Source organism: Periplaneta americana, chromosome 3, assembly GCF_040183065.1.
Source record: "Periplaneta americana isolate PAMFEO1 chromosome 3, P.americana_PAMFEO1_priV1, whole genome shotgun sequence".
Taxonomy (NCBI): Eukaryota; Metazoa; Arthropoda; class Insecta; order Blattodea; family Blattidae; genus Periplaneta; species Periplaneta americana.
Genome location: NC_091119.1, coordinates 52,124,110 through 52,142,569, shown reverse-complemented (window position 1 = coordinate 52,142,569; position 18,460 = coordinate 52,124,110). Strand labels below are relative to the sequence as shown.

Genomic DNA, 18,460 nt, shown 5'->3' with positions numbered 1-18,460 from the left:
TTATAGCCAACATTGAATTTGTGAAGAAAAGACTTTAGAAATCTCATATGGAATTTGTGATCTGTAGTGACATAAACATAGATTATCTCTCGGAACTCTTCCGTAAAAGTAAATCAAATTCACTCCTTGAAACTGGAAACCTTAGTCGTAGACTCATTTTCCCACAGCATACAAGCTGAAGTAGCACAGCCATTGATAAATGTTTTGTACACAGAATTAGACTGAATTCCTATTCGACAGAACCTATAATCAATGGTTTGTCTGAAGATGATAAACAAATCCTAAGTGTTTCCAATGTTACTGAACAATTTCAAAATATTAATTTAAAAACTAAGAAAGGATCGTAAATGCTGTATCTACTGATTATTCACATTTATGTCTACAAAATGAATCTTGGAAAAACATATATGATACTGGTACTACTGATATTAAGAGTAAATGTGAATTTTTCACTTAATTTCATAATCACTTCAGTGGATGTTCTCCACTCAATGTTGTGAAAAAATTCAAAAGTAAAAACATGTAGATAACGCAGGGTCTTCAAAATCTCATGTTTTAAAAAGAAGAATCTATATGTAATGTGTTGCAATGTAATGATCCTCATGTTCTTAAATACTGCAAGAAGTACAGTGTAATTTATCAAAAATTATGAAAGAGGGAAATAGAATACATTTGAATAGAAAAGTACAAAATTCAGATAATACAATTAAACCTATTCGGAATATTATTAAATTTAAACTTGAATATATCCTAAGAAAGAAAATATTTTTTCATTAAAAACAATGATTATAAAATAGAGGATCCCAAATCTATTGCAAATTCTTTTAACGTATTATAGTATATGGTATAGAAATATTATTGACAACTTAAACATTCAAGATTTTGCAAAAGATACTGCAATTGGTTACTTAACAGATGCATTTAATAATTAGTATTAATATATGTAATTAGTCAATAACTGCAACAGTGCTTTTTCATTCAATCATAATATGAATAAAATTGAATGCACATTAAATTAAACAGTATTGCAAACACGTAGATAAAATAGTTAAAATTAACTGAAGGGGTGAGAATGAAATAATCCAAAGCCATACTTTTAACAAAAATTGTTTTGTGTGAGTGCATTTCTTACACATATGGGAAAGCTATTAATAAAATATTGTAATAATTACTCAGCAAATGACTTAGCCTAAGGACTCTAAACCTTTGTAAAAATTGTCTATTATTACATATATTTTTTAATTTCATTTTAATTGTTAGTTTTTAATATATATGCATTTACATTGTATATGTGTATATAAATGCATTCATTAGATTAACGTTTATAATATTATAACTTGTAATTTTGTATTGCTTGCGATCATTAACACTTAATCTCAGGACTTTGTAAATCTCTATTTCAACGTTACTTAGCTATTTCAACGTTATTTAGACAAAAAAAATCGTTGTGTAGACTAAGAATCGAACTCGCACTCTTCTACACAACACGCAGAAGTCTTACCGTCTCAGCTATTGAAACGACATGAAAGCGTCCCTTTCTGTGCGGAGTGTCGCTCTAGTCATGAAGGTCCATTGTCGATTTAACTACACGATTTATGTATATATTTATCTTTTATTTACGTAATATTATCATATTTTTTGCAGTTTTTGAAGTGAATTTCGGAATGATGCTAGTAACAAACCAAATAGCCTGAATTTAAGTAACTCAATATTCGTTATCTTTTGTATCGGTGCTCTGGTCTCCGATCATGCGCAGTGTCTTACATCTGAGACTTAGGAATATTCAATCGTCTCATCCTTTTCCAGGGAAACTGTACATTAATTCTTTTGACTTTCGGTTAGCTTTCTTAAGAATACGCATAAAGAAATGTAGTGTTTTCCAGGCTATCCTTGTAATATTAGTCACTTATTTCAACCAGTTTGTTACTAAAATAAATACAGTACCTAAGTGTTTACTTGTGACACTGGTGATCCATTTAATTGGTATATGAGACGAATTTAATTTTGTGTCTTACAGAAGGATACATATTGATTTACTTTTGCTCACATTGATTTTAATTTTATTTGTTGTAGTCCAGTTTTCAATAACGTCAAGCTAGTTTTGCAAGGCGGTGATATAAGATTTATCACTAATTTTTTCTGTATATTATACAGTCATCCACGAATAACCTTGCCTGAGAAGTGACATTTCTAGTCAAATCCTACAATAATTTTCAGTAAATATTTTGCACCGAGAAGCTATTATACATTTAATTTTACTTCTGAGACCAGTGAAATATATGCCAATTTTATTAGAAAGGTGCATGTATAATTATCCAATAGCATGATATTATCTGCAACAAAAACTAAAGGGCATGAAAGAAAAGAAGAAAACATTAATGCTGTGGTTCTTAGAGTTCCATTAGAGTTACACGTTCATTGTCCACTGAAAGTTGTATTTCTCTATTGAAGTGTAAAAGAGAAACTCTCATAAATTATGTCAGAAACAAAGAAAGGCACCACCCAAATATGTGGGATAATTAATTTAATAATGTTATTACCGGGACTTGAAAAAAGCAATCATATGTAATGGGTGGGGAAAAAAATACTTTTTAATCGCGCTTCTATAGTTCGACAATGCTGACTATTCAAAGTTTTGCCTGACAGGTGAGCTACCATAAATTCCTTGAAGTCCTAGTTATTACTGAAGCCAAATGTGTGTCTCTTGTCAAGAGTCCATTTTATTTATACTTGTTAAGACATCATTCATAGACTAGTTACTGCTTTCAGTTTTGATACTACATACACTGAAATTAATCTATTATTATTCGTCCTATTTATACATTTATATTGAATGATTCGGTCTACCTTCATAACACATCTCATCAACAATACTCGATAGGAGTTGAATTAGCTTCCATGCTGCGTTGTATTTATTTTGTCATGTTCCTATAGCAGAAATATTAAATAGGAATTCCTTAAAACAGATTTATATTCACTCCTATGCCTTTATATAGAATACCAGTACATATACTGTATTTCTTAAGATTTGGTTACTTTATAAACAGTATGTTAGTGCAAGAATTCTTTTTTTCATATTTAATAATTCTGGCATGTGTCAATAAATATGCTTGAGACCTCTGTCTCTCTGAATTACTCTTTACTAACTGGAAACATATTCAAAATTTATATTTTAAAAAAGTATTAAAATATCCTCACAATTTAGAGCATAATTCCCGAAATAATCATCCTACATTAAATTATTAAGATAAAAATGATTCAATCTATCGCTTGTAACAATACCTTTATGGTCCTAATAAATTAAGAAATAATTTACATCCAACAGATTTATTTTAAAATGGCCTGCAGTTATTATTTTGAATTTTATTGTACCTTAATAAATTGAGTTAAGGTACAATAAAATTTCATCAAGTTTCAAACAAAGTAATTCCATCTTTCCAACAGGGGGACAATAAATACTTAAAGTAATGCTAAACTCGAAAAACTTATTGATGCAACTTAATTTCATATTCTATACCACTAACACCAAAAAAAAGTGTCCTATTGTTCATACTGATTCAAGATGAATAGTTTCTTAGTGTTTGTCCATTCCACTTTTTTTATTGTCCTTCCCATTTCTAGTTTCTTAGTGTTTGTCCATTCCACTTTTTTTATTGTCCTTCCCATTTCTATTTCTCTCAGTTTTAGTAGGTACTTCACATGTAGTATATGTTTTATTTTAATACATATAATGACCATGAAGATATTTGGATATGTCTTACAAAATTCTTGCTGAAGACCATTGTGGTAATATTCTGCCGCATCTGTAGTTTGTACATTTCGAAATTTTCGTGCTTCAGCCCAGAATTCAGGCGGGGGGAGGGGAGGTTGATGTGCCAATGTAGTTTTCCAGAATATAATAATATTCAAAACATTCTCTAATAGGAGGGGCCTCTGATATTAGCTCTGCAAAAAATCTGATATCGGTACTTCTGTTGCTGGTAAATAAGAAAGAACGAAATATAAAAATTTTTAACCACTTTCGAATTTCAGGTGCTTTGTGTCTCAGCTGCTGGTTTGATATACTGTTTGTTTCCTTTAATTTTCCAGAGCAAAAACTGTCCTAAGCGAAATTTACACTCTGTAATTTTAACACTGGGAACATTTATTTTGGCAGCATTGTGTGATGCTATTTCATAATATAACAAGAGCTTTGAAATGATTAACTGCTAACTACTTACCTGGGTGAAGCGGTTCCTGTGATTTCTGAAGTGAAAACCGTTCAATTTATAAGGAATCTTTTTGTGGAGATGCATTTGATTGTACATGCAAGGTGTAAAAGTGCCTAAACTAACTGACCCCAGTGCTGTCATGGAGGCCACACGAGGCCATATATCGTATGGAACCTACAATTTTTTTTAATTAATCGTATGGGGAAATGAAAATTTTGTCTGTAAGGAGCCATACGGCATATGGGTGCCTAAGTTTTGTACGTGGAGATCTATACAGATCTTAGATCATCTCTTCCTGTTCCTACTCTACCTACCGCCTATTTTGTTTGATGTTCATAAACAAAAATTATCCACCTCTTCAGCACTGGAATCCAGAATTATATAAAATAATGGTTGAAAAACAAGAAGTGCTGCAAATATACACTCCAAGATTCATCGAGACAAGTGTGCATCTATGGTGGTGCTACATGGTGTATTCTTTAAATCAAACTTGTACAATTAAATTGTAAAGCAAAACAATTTCTTTACTTCTTCTTTAGTATTAAAAAAAATAATTAAATGATAATTGGAGAAATAGAGAGAGGAGAGTAAAATATATTTCAAGGGAGAAAACAAGGGGTGGGGTGTATGGCCAAGAAAAAAATTACCATGACAGCACTGACCAAACCTAACCTGTTACAGACTCATGTATGTAAGGTGAATAAGCTGAGTATGAAGGAAACTACCTCAGCGCTAATTTAACTCTTATAGATGAACTATATAAAGAACTTCAAGTGTCAATATTGTCTCAAAGGTTTCTGTGTAACAAACTTCATTTAGAAATGCCCATCTGCCATTATGTTAACTGTAGAAGAAGGAAGAAATATTGTCGTCATATGAAGTTACTCAAATTTCCAATTAAGGACAAGGAAAGGCTACAAAAGTTATTTTTGATTTCACCCTTATAAATTGAACGATTTTCACTTCAGAAATCACCGTAACTACCTCAGCACTAGTTTCAGTAATTTAAGGACCAGTATAAAGTAAATTTAATTAAAGTGAGAAAGAAATTCGTAAGGGAGGCGGTCAGGAGGGATTGAGGTTGTCTACTAATTCGTTGCAAACAACTATTATAGGCTATTTAATTTGACTAACGATGATTTGTAGAGAGCAAAATACCTACAGTAGGGTAAAGAATCTAAATCAGTACGTTTGAGAACGGATATAAAAGTGTCAGGAAAATAATAGAATTACCGTATATTGCAATTAACTCTGCATTGGCAGAGAAACCGCACAGGGTATCGTAAATCTGCTGAAAATTAGAAAATTGTGTAAAAAAATGCATTCAGAGCGAATTTTCCAGCCTGATAATATCTCGCCCACGTTATGGACATAATTCAATACCGTAAGACTGATATAAAACGAATACTAGAACAATTTGTTAACCAAAGACGATGTTCAGTAGTTATTTAACAACATACAGAGCAAATAAAAACACAAACGCATATTCTAGCAATAGTTCAGATGAAAAGAAAATGATTAGTACGACCGCTTATTCGTAAAAAGAACACTGCCAGCTGTGTAGCCTACATGAAGCAATATATCAGGTCTACGTTATGAACACGTTGAATTTAATGTGGGCGAGAAACGTACAGTTATTATTTATCTGCTTCCATATCGCATCATATAATACACCTGTAAAATGAAAACATATAGGCCTAGAAAAAGAGGAAACAAGTTTGGGGGGAGGGAGTTGTAATTCTTCCCCTTTCGGATAAATTTCAGAAGAGGGATACCTGCTTTTCCTTCATATTCAAAAATTGTAATCTTGTTCACACAAAATAAATTAGTGCCTTTTCGTGAGCATCATGATGTGCATTCAACAAACGCAGACAAATCTGATCTTTTTAGTATTTTGTGATAATTGTTGCTAGGGAGGTATTGTATACTGAAAATTAAAAACAATTAGATTTCGTACATCAAATGATGACAGATTATATATTGAACGCAAACAACATTATATCAGCCATGTACCAAAATGTCAATGTACCAATGTGTGTTGATGAATTTGGGTAAAACAAGCTTCTGTATACTACAATTTAGCGACACATCAAAGTCTTATTGTAACATAACCTCACATTACAATGAGAAAAAAATTTGGAGGTGGCATGACGTAAAAAAGTCGTCCCACAGTCGTATTACTCTATGTACTGTTCAGGTACTCTGCCATCTAGTGTTTGTTATTGCAAGCTCATTTCTCGACACTAGCGACGCATAGCGTCCGTTATTTTCCAGTTGCGTCTGATTTTAATATAAGCTTGGTCAATCTGTTTTATATATGATCTAGGCTTTTACTTATTCATCCACAACTTCACGTCCATAATTTGAGTTACAATAAACAACAAGGAACTTTTCAAGATTAACGTACGGTACAAATTTGTCACGTTTATTGGACAAAATCAGTGTGGCGATGATTAATGTAACAATAATGAAACGTCGGTAGAGCCGCGAAGTCCTACCAGCAAGCACCGTATTTGTCAACCACAAATTATAGTTTGACTCACAGGGATTCGAAACCGGGTTATCAGCGTGGAAATCCAACGCTTCATGTATTCGAGTAATAACTGATGTTTATTGTTAAGTCAACCATACGAAGACAGGTTTGAACCTCACAACGTATCACTCATAAGGCAACTAAGCCAGGAATTAATGGGGTAGGTCAGTGCTGGAGTCAGCAGTGCTGGGTAAGGACAAGTAAACGAAACAACACTGCATTGCAACAGAGTGTCCCACATCTATGGCTACTATAAGAACCGTTGCTTACGAGATTACACAAGCTGGCGCATAGCACGATCGAGAGTAGGTCTCTGTGAGTCATGACAATTTCTGCCGCTAGGTTCGCCTCTCTGCCCTAAGAAATGATGAATAGTACCATTACAAAGTATTGTGTATCGTGAAAATAGTTGGATTAATTGTGCATTACTGATTGAGTACGAATATTATAAATATGTCAAGCATATTACAGTGTTATTTGAAGTTTGTTCAGCTAAGTTATATTCGAAAATTGGCAGTTATCCGTCACAATTCTAATTACTTTAAATCCAATATCTTCCACTACTTTTAGGGCTTCCATAGTCAATTTTGCCAACTCATCTCCGGTTAAATTGTGTGTAAAATAAAATGACACTGGTATTCTGTACTTCTTAGACAGACCCTTAAACAGAATACACAGCAATTTATTGGCCAGCTTATTTTCAATCCCAATAGCATTTTTCTCAGTGTCTGTCATTCCTATCAACATATCCAATTCTGTCATACATCAATTTCGGTTTAATACTCATTTCGTCAATAATGAGAGATCCAACTTTTTCATTTTCATGCTCCAAGGACTTTTCCTCTGCAATTAGCCGAGCCTTTATCAAAGAGGTGACACCTGTTTCCCCTTTTGAGTGACCAATATAAGTTTTTAATGTCTTTTGATGGGGTAAGTGTAAAATACCCAAGTTTCTTAGTAATCTATAGCCGGTAGATGACCTGTTAATACGTAGCAATATGCAGATTTTCAGTGTGTTTTCATGAAATTTACACTTTTGTTTTCCGAAAGCCTGAATTTGTTCAGTCAAAAAGCTTGCTTTCAAACTACCTTCTTTAGCAGCTTCTTTTATTTTGGTAAGTTGCTTTTCAATTCCTTGTTCTTCCTTCTCGTGTTGTTTCTGTAAACTCCATAGCTTGCTTTTTAAATTACATATTGTCTGTCTTAGTTTTCCAATAAGCGGATTTTGTTTCCGAATTGTCCTAGTAATTTTTTTACGTTGTAATGTAATGGCTTTGGGAATTTTTTTACTTTCAATTGAGCACTGTGTGGCTATAGTTTTTTTATGTGTTTCATAGATTTCTTCAATTGAAACATTTGCTTCATTGAAAGCTGATGTATTATGTTCAACATTGGGTTTATTTTTCTTAGCACGATGGATATTATTCACCACTTCTGTTATCCTTCTTTTGTTGCGTCTACTTATGTTTGAAAATCATCAAAGACGGATGGTACCACATTAGGAAGCAAACGTTTTAATTTTGTGCTAATGCTAAAATCAGCTTCTTTGAAATGTCTGCTGCAGACACGCGATTTCTTGTTTGGCCTCCAAAGAGTCCTTGGTTTGTCTCCTTCACGAGAAATGGCAACACACCACTTCTTTCTTAGTCTTTCATCTTATGGAAAACAATGAAACGACAAATCACATTCTTTATTCTGGTTCGATTTGCACAATGGCACACAGCAGTAAACCATTTCAATCACACAAATTACAGGCTAACTTCCTAATTTAATAAATGCTAATTCAAAATATATTTACACGCACTAAAATACTACAGCGTTTACTATTACTATGCTCAATAGATTAATTAGTAGGTCTATAGAAATGTTTTCACCACTGCAAGAAAAAATCGCGCAATAATTATACTTCTCAATTATTGTGACGTTCGTATTTTTTTTAAAAAGAGAGGGAAAAGTTAGACCTTCTTGCAAATGCTTAATTATGAATTCAAGGAAATTAAAGATAATGCAGTACCTTAATTAGTTGCAATATCTTATTTAATAACAATATTAATAATATTAGGTGAAAAGGGTAGGCTATAGTGCGTATATGTAAGATGTCAAGTTAATTTATTTCCGGAAATGTTTGGTGTATGAACTGAAGTACAGAGCAGACAGTCCCTCAGTTTATATGTAATATGTTTTAATATCAAGAATGACAGCCTTTTATTGTAATATAATTGAGGAGTAGAAGTTTGGAAATTACGTCTATTGTCCATAAAATATTGTACGAAGCATTTAATAAGCAATGGTGAGTCCTTTAAATGTCCCAAATGTCAATGTCATTTAAATGTTCTGCTGTGAATATGTAGGGCAGAACAGCGCTCCGAGCGGCGGAATTGGCATTACGAGGGAACCACTTCAGACTCGTTTTTCAAGCGCTATGCGCCAGCTTGTGTAATCTCGTAAGCAACGATAAGAACACTGCAATTTGTAGTTTCGAACGCAGAAATAGATGCATTATTGTTGAGTGAGTAGTCATAAAAAGAAAAAGGCAAAAGGTACATATTAAAGAAAAAAAGACGTAAACGGCAAAAAAAGGCAAGATCAGACTTCATCAGAATGCTTCATTTCTCATGATTCGTGCAAATTTAATAAAAGCCTTTAAATAGACTATGAACATTCAAATAAAATAGGTATTTTCCTAACATGCGATGTCTACCTATAACATTCAAAGAAACTCCACGTGGACTACTTGAAGATGATACTGAGTGGCACAATTGTATGGCCGTGTCAAGAATCCACAAGATATACAAGTTGTCATTAGAAATACAAGTGAATAAGGCCAATATGGTGATGTAGCTTATACAAAAAACATTATTTACAAAGAAATATTATTGTAATATAAGTCTCATTCTAATTGTGTCAAGTTACGTTTTTCAATCAATGTTTGACTCAATTGTTCGCATATGGAATAAAAAAATGTTATGTTTTATTTAACGGCGCTCGCTACTGCAGAAGTTATATCAGCGTCGCCGGATGTGCCGGAATTTTGTCCCGCAGGAGTTCTTTCACATGCCAGTAAATCTATTGATATGAGCCTGTCGCATTTAAGCACACTTAAATGTCATCGACCTGGCCCGGGATCGAACCCGCCACCTTGGGGATAGAAGGCCAGCGCTATACCAACTCGTCAAGTTAGATTTTATACAATGAATTGTGTTTGGATCAAATTGCTGCCTTCAAAAACACTGTATAAAAGTATTGTGTTCCTTATTGCTTTATTGTTTAGTCTAATTATATATTTATTTTTTCAATAGTCACACGATATACAAGCAGCTTCATCCATCTATACCAGCTGCTATGACTTCAAAAAACCTAATATCTTTAAACACAGCACTAATTAATAAATCAAATTAATATACTAGAAAATTTCTTATTAAATAAGATTAGATAAAGTAAATTGAACAATAATAAAAGTTTCACACATCTGCACACCTCTCTCAACTGTCGCCATCTCCATACAAGTACAATTCAACATAGAGACCACGCCACTACTGCATCGTTTACAAACAACAGTGTGGTTTAGTTGCATTAACTACAATAATATCACAGTTTAGCATATATACAGTCACGAAGCTGAATACGTAGGGAATATGCATCCATAGGTAGTTGCTAACCACTAGGATCGCTACTATCGCCTCATCGTAGACAATGCGAAATAGCACCGGCACAGTCTATTGTTCCTAGTACCCTCAACAACTCAAGCTTCGTGACTGTATAATATTAAAATCCCGCGTCAAATAAAATGGAGCGAAAATAAATGCACTGAAGTAGAGAAAAGCTGCAGGACCAGATGCAATCTTCAATGAACATCTGATGAAAGGAAAGACCCTAGACCTATATATATTATAACCAAAGAGTTTGTAAGTATTACAAACTCTTTGAGAGTGAAGTGCTGTTTTCTCTGGTTTTCTCATGTCTTGCCTCTTCCGACATTGTCCAACCAAAATTACTAATATGGGACCTGAGAAATTAGTGTAATAGGAGGTCACGTAATTTTGACTCGTGTTTACCATCATTTGTAGGACTGTCACATTTCACACTAGAATCATTATACGGGATTTTTATCTTTGTATATGTATGGAAGAGAGATCTTTGTTCTAGAATAGAAGGCACAGACTATTTTCAGGAATTGTAGAGTAAAAATATCCTCCTCTGTTGAGGTTTTTAAAGAGACAGAGAGAGAGAGTGAGTGCAGGGATAACGACATCCTTAGATACAACTAATTGTCTATAATTTTCACAATTTAGTTTGTCCTTCACAATTCGTATCAATTAGCTAGAAATTAGAGATGGGAACGATATTTCGGTTTTTACGAAATACCGATATTTTCGTTTCGATATATCGGTATATCGATATCGAACTTTTGATTCAATATATCGTATAATACAGGGTTATTCAAAAAGAAAGAGCAGATTTCAAATATTTATTTGAAACAAACTATAAACAGTAGAAACACTTGCAGCATACCTACCCTGTTCAACATCTACTTGGAGGATGTAGTGAAGAACTGTTTCCAGAACATAGGAAGAGTGATAGTAGGAGGGATAAGAATTAAGTGTTTAAGATTTGCCGATATGGCGTTGTTAGATGATACTAAGGGATAAGCTACCGTACTAGAGCTAAATGACAGTTGTGAGCAGTGTGGAATGAAGATAAATACCAACAAAACGAAAACCATAGTTACAGGAAGAAGTAAAGAATGTAAATTTGAGAATTCTAAATGAGGCAGTAGAGCAAGTGGACAGCTTTAAATTCTTGGGGTGTACTATAAGCAGTAACATGAAGTGCTGCCAAGAAGTCAAAAGGAGAATAGCAACGTCAAAGGAAGATTTTAATAGAAAAATGAGCATCTTCTGCGGATCTCTGGAGAAAGACCTAAGGAACAGACTAGTGAAGTACTTTGTGTAGAGTGTAGCATTGTATAGGGCAGAAACATGGACATTGCTACGAAGTGGAGAGAAGCAAATAGAAGCATTTGCAATGTGGATATGGAGAAGGATGGAGCGTTTGAAATGGACAGATAGAGTAAGAAGCGAAGCTATGTTGAAAAAAGACTGGATGAAGAAATAATGATGCTGAAACTGATCAGAAAGCGGAAAAGGAATTGACTGGGTCACTGGCTGAGAAGAAACTGCCTTCTGAAGGATGCACTAGAAGGAATGGTGAACGGGAGAAGAGTTCGGAGCAGAAGAAGATACCAGATGATAGACGACATACATAATAATTATGGTATTGAAAATGTATTGTTTATCGTTGCAATTTTACATTTAATCTTTTGACTGTTATGTTAATTTCAATGCTAATAAGATATAGGATATCAAAATTTAAGTAAGGTTTTTGTAAAAAATATACTCTGCAAATGTAATTGCATTAATATCTATTAATTTGCTAACGAAATAGCGATATATCGTTAATCGTTTCGATATACCGATATATTTTCTACAATATATATCGTTTATCGAAATTAGGTTTGCAATCTTCGAATATAAAATCAAAGAGTTTGTAATATATAACGTACGTATTACAAACTCTTTGCATAAAATAGATAGAAGGGGCAAGGCTTGCTGGGTAGTGGCACCAGAGTTCGATCAGCTGATCTAGGGCAGAAGCGATATTAGATATGGAAAGGCCAATGTATGTCTAGTGGAATATGAGTGTTTTGGATTGATTTTGGCACATAAAAATTAGAAATAACGATAATATTTCGTAGGTGGTTACACTTGATGCATATTAATAACCTCACTGCAATGTATTAAAGCGCGATAACGTTAATTAATTGTGTTTATTTTTGAAAACTTGAGTCCATGTACGATTTCCTCACTGCCAGCGATTTATCTTAAAAAAAAAGAGCAGATTTGTGTGTGTTTATTGAATGCGCATCATCACGCTTACGAAATCAAATGCAGAAAAACAAATAGGCCTAGGCCTACTTCAAGTTACCAAATTATCCTATTCATTTCGTGTTCTTGTTTCAGTTTTGCAATCGAATCTTCAATAGGTCTCAAGTTATTTCAACAAAGTAACTACAGTGTCCTATTAAATTTTAAAAATAGTAATGGCATATAATTGCATCCGTTCGTCTCCCTCCCACCTTGGCTATATGTCTATGGATGAACTGAAACAGTTATCTAGGTGAAACTAGCGTTGAGGTACTTCCAGTGATTTCTGAAGTGAAAATCGTTTAATTTAGAACGATTTTTTTTTTTTTTTGGATATGGAGTTGATCGTATATGCAAGGCATAACAAACGCCTGAACTAACCAAACCTAACCTGTCTCAGATTCGAATGTGCAAGGTGTATAAACTGGGTACAAAGGGAACTACCTCAGTGCTAGTTTAGCCGAAAATTGAATTACAGCGCCACCAATTTTCAAAACTGTCAAGAAAATGGCATCGAAGTACTGCTCAATGATCTATAAATTTCGGCGTTGAAGTTTTCTTTATTTTCTTGTCACACTCAGTCAGTTCAGAGGTGCACAAAGCTAGTGACTGAAGCTTCCAGTTCCACTATGGGTAAAAAAAAAAATAGGCTAGATGATTTATACGGACATGAATTGATTCAAGAGCAGTTTTACTCAGGTTTGAAACAAAACCAGAGTACAATGCATAAAAATGAAAAAAAAAAAAAAAAAAAAAAAATAGGCCTACACTGTTACTTAAATTGTTTTTATTCCAGTATAAATATCGAATTTATGTGAAATACAGTTGAAATATTATTTTCCTCTAGTTTTTATATAAATAATTAGTCATGACTTCATGTGTAAGCTTTCATTTTAACAGTACCTATTATTATTATTATTATTATTATTATTATTATTATTATTATTATTATTATTATTATATATTTACTTCTAAGGCCTATTGTGAGGATTTAATTATAATTTACAAGACATCCAGTTTCACTGTTACCTACAGTAGGTATAATTACCGAGGAAATTTTAAAACTCTGAAACCTAATGGGTTAACATGTTTCGTTACATTTTTTAAAGCACTCATTTTATGCGAAAGAGTGAAAAATCATATTCTTTCCCTTCCTCTTTGTATAAGTAGCTGCCAGTTTGTCACCTATTTTTATGGGCTCACATAATTACATTTTTTATTAATCTGTAAATTAAAGTATTACATATAAAGTATTATATAAATACACGGAAGGCCTAGGCCTATATTCCTGTTTTACTAGTAAGTAAACTTGCCGAACTTACGAATAATTTCTAAAATACAAGATTCGATAGAGTCCTCAAGATGTTAATCACAAAATCAAAGCTATTATATTTAATATTTCAGTAAGACACAACTTTACTTTCTCACACTATTATAGTTTTCAAATCAATAAAAGTTACATAACCTATGTTTTCACTCCCCCCAAATGAAGGGCACTTGTCAGACAAAGAAGTGCAAAGTACTGTCAAGTGACGTAAAGAAATTGCCATGATTAAACATTTTTTAAAAACAATTGTGTTCCTTTTGTCAACACCTTTGTTTCAATCTCACTTAATACATTTTCAGTAACTTCTAACTGCAATTTCCTTATTAAAACGTCGACAGTAAAAGTATCCCACATTTTCATAAGACATTTATAGCAAGCTTATCTTTAAGTTATTTCATGTTGTATTATAAAACAAGCCATTAAAACAAGACACTTGTTCAATTAGGATCTACCGAAACATTTTTTTTATATCTTAATACATTCTAGGATATGCTGTCATATCCGCAATCATTGCAATAAATTGCTTGTTCGTAAGCATACTGTGTAATGTTTTGCCCGAGATCAGCTGATCTGAGAGAGCTGTTATTTTGGTGCCACATTCATCCGGTAGAGTAATATTGAGCGCCCTCTCTATTTACTTTAATGCTCAAAGTTTGCAATATATTACAATATCAATATATCGGTATTTAAATTATTTCCTTCATCTCTAATAGCAATAACTGCTAATATTGCTGTAGTTAATGTGGATTTTAATGTTATTGTTCCCATGCTGTAAGTCTTCTAAGAAGGGGAAAAATTTCTTAATGTTGAATTATTATTATTATTATTATTATTATTATTATTATTATTATATTTTGTAATATACGTATTATTGCTTATTGATTGTGGTGCCACATCTCTAGACAGCGTATTGTGAATTCCTGTACTATTATCAACAGCATTAGCGCAATGGCGGCTGCTCCCTACGTGCTAAAGTGCTGTAGCACGCCATAAAATTATCGTCGAAATAATATTGTTAAAAAAACGCACGTAATACAATACTTTTAATAGTTCACTATTTTCGATAATTTGGTGCTATAGACTCAATGGAATATATCCTTACTCTACGTGCTAATTCCCAATTTGTTTTGGTGAAACTTTCTCTCTTCCCTTCTATATTCTTTGGTTCGTTGCAGTCGACGGAACAGTGCTGCTGAGGTGTCCGTAAGAAGAATTTTCACTGTATACAGTATACTATACTATACTATACTATAATATATATATATATATATATATATATATATATATATATATATAATACTATACCACACTATACTATATACTATACTACTATACTATACCATACTACATACTATACTATATACTATAACATACTATACTATACTTTATACTACACTATGCAATAATATACTTACTTACAAATGGCTTTTAAAAAAAACCTGGAGGTTCATTTCCGAGGCTTATTGTATGGTTTCGTAACAAGCTGGTTTTTACGGTCATGGGTTGTTAGCCCTTCGTCCAACCCCCAAGCTGGAGGACCACCCCATATCGGCTGTCCACGACTGCTTATTCAATATATTCGCAGCTACCCTCCATATCTGGAGGCCATCTCCTCTATCCGCAACCTGAGGACGCGCCATGCCGTGGTGATAGGGACCCACAATACATGGACTACACTACTCTACACTACACTACACTACACTACACTACACTACACTATACTGTCCTATATACTGTACTGTACCATATATTATATACTACACTACTAAATACTATAGTGTACCATATACTATTCTATACTATACCATACTATACTATTCTATACCATATTATACTATACTATACTTAACTATACTATACTATACTGTATACTATACCATATTTACTATACGACACTCTATACCATACTACACTATAATATATTATATTGTATACTATACTGCATACGATAATATATATACGATACTCTATACTATATTATATTATACTATACTATACTATACTGTATACTATATGATATATACTATACTATACCATACTACACTATATTATATATATACCATACTGTATACCATACTATATATACTATACGATACTCAATACCATACTGTACTACACTATACTGTATATACTATAAGATACTGTATATTATACTATAATATACCATACTATGGGGTAATATACTATACCGTATTATACTACACTATATACTATATTATACTTTATACTTTACTACATACTCGTATACTATACGATAATCTATACTATACTACACTATACTATATTATATACAATACTGTATAATATACTATATATGCTATACGGCACTACACTATACTATACTTTACTATACACTATAACATATACTATACTATATACCATATATTATACTACAGTATATACTATACCATATACTATAATATATACTGTATCATACACTATAGTGTATACTATTCTATATACTATACCGTATACTATACTATATGCAAAACCATATACTATAATGAATACTATAATATTTACTATACCAAATACTATACAGTATACAATACTATGTACTATATGTATACCATACTATATACTATACCATATACTATACTGTATACTAAACTGTATTCCATATAAATACTATACCATATACAATACTATACACTATATACTATTCCATACACTATACCACATAATATACTGTATAGTATACTATATACTATACCATATACTATACTATATACTATACCATATACTATACCATATACTATACTATATACTATACCATATACTAAAATGTATACTATAATATATACTATACCAAATACTATAAAGTTTACCATAAAATATACTACACTGTGTACCATACCATATACTATACCATATACAATACTGTATGCTATATTATATACTATACTGTACACTATACTATATACTATATCATATACTATATTGTATACTATACTATATACTATACTATATACTATCCTGTATACTGTACTATGTATTTTACCATATATTATACCGTATGCTATACTATATACGATACCATATACTATAATATATACTATACCGTATACTATACTATATAATATACATTGCACTATACTGTATACTATAATGTATACTATACAATATACCGGTACTATACTATATACTATACTGCATACTATAATATATACTATACCATATAATATACTATATACTGCAATGTATACTATATACTATATTGTAAACTGTACTATATGCTATAATGTATACTATACTATATAATATACCATATTATATACTACACAATATATTATACTGTATACTGTACCATATACTATACCGTACTGTATACTATATGGTATACTGTATACTATACTAATTACTACATGATATACTATAATGTATACAATATATTATACAATATACTATATTATATAATATACTATATAGTATACCATATATTGTGCTGTATAATATACTATATACTACACCATATACTATACTGTATGCTATTCTATATACTATACTGTATACTATACTATTTACTATACTATATACTACACTATATACTATACCATATACTATACTATATACTATACTGTATACTATGCTATATAGTATACCACATACTATACTGAATACCATAATGTATCATATACCATATACTATACAGTATACCATTATATATATACATATATATATATATATATATTGCATTCTATTCTATATACTATATTACATACTAAACTGTATACTATACTAAATACTATTCCATATACAATACTATATATCATATACTATTCCATATACTATACCATATACTATACTGTATACTATATTATATACTATACTGTATACTATTCTATGTACTATACCATATACTATACTATACCATATACTATAACATATACTATACTGTATACTACACTATATTCTATACCATATACTATACTGTATACTATATTATATACTATACTGTATACTTTTCTATGTACTATACCATATACTATACTATACCATATACTATAACATATACTATACTGTATACTACACTATATTCTATACCATATACTATACTGTATACTTTACTCTATACTATACCATATACTGTACTATACACTATACCATATATAATACTACATACTATACCATATATGTAATGTATATTATATTATATACTACACCATATACTATACTGAATACTATACTATATACTATACAAATTACTATAGTGTTTACTATACTATATACTATATTGTATACTATACTATGTACTATACTGTATACCAAACCATATAATATATTGTATACTATACTATAAACTATACTGAATACTATACTATATACTATACTGTATACTATATGTTGTACTATACTATATAATATACTATATACTATACCTAATACTATACCATATACTATACTGTATACTATACTATATACTATACCATATACTGTACTGTATACTATACTATACCGTATACTT

The 18,460-nt window shown here is 31.6% G+C and overlaps 1 protein-coding gene across 2 annotated transcripts in view; it reads right to left on the bottom strand.

Moving 5' to 3' along the window:
* The window catches only part of LOC138696026 (uncharacterized), a 33,723-nt gene extending 27,353 nt beyond the window's left edge, over nucleotides 1–6,370 (bottom strand). The window contains exon 1 of one of the 2 annotated variants that reach the window (XM_069820508.1): nucleotides 6,241–6,370. The gene's annotated coding sequence lies outside the window, so the exon portion shown is untranslated. The remainder of the gene's footprint in view (nucleotides 1–6,240) is intronic. The other variant, XM_069820507.1, reaches the window with a different exon arrangement.
* Nucleotides 6,371–18,460: the final 12,090 nt, after the last annotated feature.